Consider the following 4,164-nt stretch of genomic DNA (forward strand, 5'->3'; position numbering starts at 1 on the left):
GGACAATTCCTTCAACCTCATGGCTTGGTTTTCGCTCTGACATGCACTGTCAACTGTGGGACAGGTGTATGCCTTTCCAAATCATATCCAATCTATTGAATTTACCACAGGTGGACTCCAATCAAATCGTTGAAACATCTCAAGGATGATCAATGTAAACAGGATGCACCTGAGCTCAATTTGAAGTCTCATAGTAAAGGGTCTGAATACGCATGTAAATAAGGTATCTGTTTTATTTTTTGCCCAAAATTCTAAAAACCTGTTTTCGCTTTGTCATTATGGTGTATTATGATGTCATTATGGGGTATTGTGATGTCATTATGGGGTATTGTGTGTAGATTGATGAGGAAAATAATTATTTGATCCATTTTAGAATAAGGAATAAGGGTTGGGAAACCAACCCACTGAACCTTCAGAACCACAGACCGGAACCACAGTACATGACCAGCCATAGAACGGGCCCAAGAGTCAGAACCACAGAGAGACCAGAACCACAGACCACAGACAGAACCACAGACCAAAGACAGAACCACAGACAGAACCACAGAACCAGACCAGAGACAGAACCACACAGATAAGAACAACAGACCAGAGACAGAACCACAGACCACAGACAAAACCACAGACCAGAGACAGAACCACAGACCAGAGACAGAACCACAGAACCACAGACCAGAGACAGAACCACAGAACCAGACCAGAGACAGAACCACACAGATAAGAACCACAGACCAGAGACAGAGAGAGTAAGAAACAGCAAATTCACATTCARTTTWCTGGGGCTCCATTCCATTTTAGTTTTGGTCAGTACCGTCCAGAAAGTTTCAGTCTGTTGAAATGGAACTGATCCCCAAACTCTCCAGTAGGARGGTGTGTCTATATACTATAAGGATAGTCCTGTAGATACTGTGTGACCACCTGGTTAAGCTCAGGTAGTGAATCTATCCTCTCCGCTCCGTACAACTCGATGATTCGCCCCCTACACAGCTGCTGTAAGGTCATTGGTCGCTCCCTGCGCCACGCCGTCCGCAGCCGCCTATGGGATGACTCCATGTAGAACCGCAGCAGGGCGAACAATGAATCAAAGGCCTTGTTACTGCCGTTGAGGTGGAACCTCTGACTGGTTAAGAGGACGCGGACACTGATGGGCCCCTGGTCGCCGTGGTAACTGAGGGTGAAGAAGACGTCCGGCTGACTGCTGTCCCTGGCAACCACACAACCACATGACAGCACAACGTTACACAGGACGGAACAGCAGGGGGGGGGGGGGGGGGGGGGGGGGTTGCTTGTTTGTTTCCTGACGAGGAACAATGTGTGTGTGGTGGTGTATACCTGATGAGGAAGCTCCCAGGCAGTGTGTGTAGCAGTGTGCGGTGTATACCTGATGAGGAAGCTCCAGGCAGTGTGTGTAGCAGGGTGTGGTGTATACCTGATGAGGAAGCTCCCAGGCGGTGTGTGTAGCAGTGTGTGGTGTATACCTGATGAGGAAGCTCCCAGGCGGTGTGTGTAGCAGTGTGCGGTGATACCTGATGAGGAAGCTCCCAGGCGGTGTGTGTAGCAGGGTGCGGTGTATACCTGATGAGGAAGCTCCCAGGCGGTGTGTGTAGCAGTGTGTGGTGTATACCTGATGAGGAAGCTCCCAGGCGGTGTGTGTAGCAGGGTGTGGTGTATACCTGATGAGGAAGCTCCCAGGCGGTGTGTGTAGCAGGGTGTGGTGTATACCTGATGAGGAAGATCCCAGGCGGTGTGTGTAGCAGGGTGGGTGTATATCTGATGAGGAAGCTCCCAGGCAGTGTGTGTAGCAGGGTGTGTGTTATACCTGATGAGGAAGCTCCCCTGCGGTGTGTGCAGCAGGGTGTGGTGTATATTGATGAGGAAGCTCCCAGGCGGTGTGTGTAGCAGGGTGGGGTGTATACCTGATGAGGAAGCTCCCAGGCGGTGTGTGTAGCAGTGTGTGGTGTATACCTGATGAGGAAGCTCCCAGGCGGTGTGTGTAGCAGGGTGTGGTGTATACCTGATGAGGAAGCTCCCAGGCGGTGTGTGTAGCAGGGTGTGGTGTATACCTGATGAGGAAGCTCCCAGGCGGTGTGTGTAACAGGGTGTGGTGTATATCTGATGAGGAAGCTCCCAGGCAGTGTGTGTAGCAGGGTGTGGTGTATACCTGATGAGGAAACTCCCCTGCGGTGTGTGCAGCAGGGTGTGGTGTATATCTGATGAGGAAGCTCCCAGGCGGTGTGTGTAGCAGGGTGTGGTGTATACTGATGAGGAAGCTCCCAGGCGGTGGTTGTAGCAGGGTGTGGTGTATCCCTGATGAGGAAGCTCCCAGGCGGTGGTGTGTAGCAGGGTGTGGTGTATACCTGATGAGGAAGCTCCCGGCGGTGTGGTGTAGCAGGGTGTGGTGTATACCTGATGAGAAGCTCCAGGCGGTGTGTTGTAGCAGGGTGTGGTGTATACCTGATGAGGAGCTCCCAGGCGTGTGTGTAGCAGGGAGTGGTGTATACCTGATGAGGAAGCTCCCAGGCGGTGTGTGTGCAGGGTGTGTGTATATCTGATAGGAAGCTCCAGGCGGTGTGTGTAGCAGGGTGTGGTGTATACCTGATGAGGAAGCTCCCAGGCGGTGTGTGTAGCAGGGTGTGGTATATACCTGATGAGGAAGCTCCCAGGCGTGTGTGTAGCAGTGTGTGGTGTATACCTGATGAGGAAGCTCCCAGGCAGTGTGTGTAGCAGGGTGTGGTTATACCTGATGAGGAAGCTCCCAGGCGGTGTGTGTAGCAGGGTGTGGTGTTACCTGATGAGGAAGCTCCCAGGCGGTGTGTGTAGCAGGGTGTGGTGTATACCTGATGAGGAGCTCCCAGGCGGTTGTGTAGCAGGGTGTGGTGTATACCTGATGAGGAAGCTCCAGGCGGTGTGTGTAGCAGGGTGTGGTGGGCCTCCTCCATCTCCATTAGGGCCCAGTAGTAGCCACTGTGAACAGCTGACGGTGTGTGTGGCGCACTAGAACATACTCCTGCTGGCTGAAGAAGGGCCGGAGTGTGTGATCCAGGAGTCTGGGATCGGATATGGCAAGTGGAGAGGTGGTCTGAGGCAGGGGAGAGGAATGGGGAGAAGGCAGGGTCTGGGGCTTGGCCAGTGGAGAGGGACACTGGGTCTGGCCAGGGGAGGGACACTGGGTCTTGGCCAGGGGAGAGGGACACTGGGTCTTGGCCAGGGGAGAGGGACACTGGGGCTTGGCCAGGGGAGAGGGACACTGGGTCTAGCCGCTCTAAAGCTGCTCTGTTGAGGCCCAGGGATGGAGGGTACCGCCAGAACTGGTCTTGTCTGGAGGTCTGGTCCAGGTGTCTGTGCTGGTCTGGACCGTATTCTCTAGTTCTAAGAGTTGGATCTGTTGTTCTAGGTTCACAGGTTCTAAGAGTTCATTCTCTTGACCTAGGAGTTCTAAGTTCTCGAGTTCTAGGAGTTGGTTCTGTTGTTCTACGTGTTCTAGGTTGCCCCTGGAAGCTGCTGGGTTCCATCCTGGTACTGTGTGGGTGCCGTGTGGTTCTGCGATGGTTCCACTGTGGTTCCTGCCAGAGTGTCTATGACCATCATACAGAAGAGAGCCCTCCACTGGATTCCCCATCACCAGATCGCTACCATCCATTGGTGGATCACTATCCCATATCCAAATCCACTATAGGGGCGAGGAGAGAGAGATCCAAATGATCTGGAGAGATCCTGGAGAAGAGACAGACAGGCACAGTGTTTATTGAGATCTGTATAATAACATAGGCCAACACGTACGCACGCACGGACCGACGGACGCAACGCACGCACGGACGGACAGACATACACACTAACACACACCACACACACACACACACACACACACACACCACACCACCACACACACACACACACACACACACCACACACACACACACAACACACACACCACACACATACCACACACTAACACACACAAACCACACACACATCACCACACACCACACAATAACATGGACAGCTGCTAGTTGTTATGGAACCCAGTAACTGTCTCTTCTGTGCTGCTTGTATTATGGTCTTGTCTCTCTTTGTGCTGCTTGTATTATGGTCTGTCTCTTTGTGCTGTCTTGTGCTTATTATGGTCTGTCTCTTTGTGCTGCTTGTATTATGGTCTGTCTCTTT

The 4,164-nt window shown here is 52.5% G+C and overlaps 1 pseudogene; it reads right to left on the reverse strand.

Annotated features, from left to right (window-relative positions):
- Positions 1 to 215: 215 nt before the first annotated feature.
- LOC139026867 (suppressor of cytokine signaling 1-like) overlaps positions 216 to 4,164 on the reverse strand; it is a 7,540-nt pseudogene continuing 3,591 nt past the window's right edge.

The sequence above is a fragment of the Salvelinus sp. IW2-2015 genome, unplaced genomic scaffold (assembly GCF_002910315.2).
Source record: "Salvelinus sp. IW2-2015 unplaced genomic scaffold, ASM291031v2 Un_scaffold6138, whole genome shotgun sequence".
NCBI classification, from domain to species: Eukaryota; Metazoa; Chordata; class Actinopteri; order Salmoniformes; family Salmonidae; genus Salvelinus; species Salvelinus sp. IW2-2015.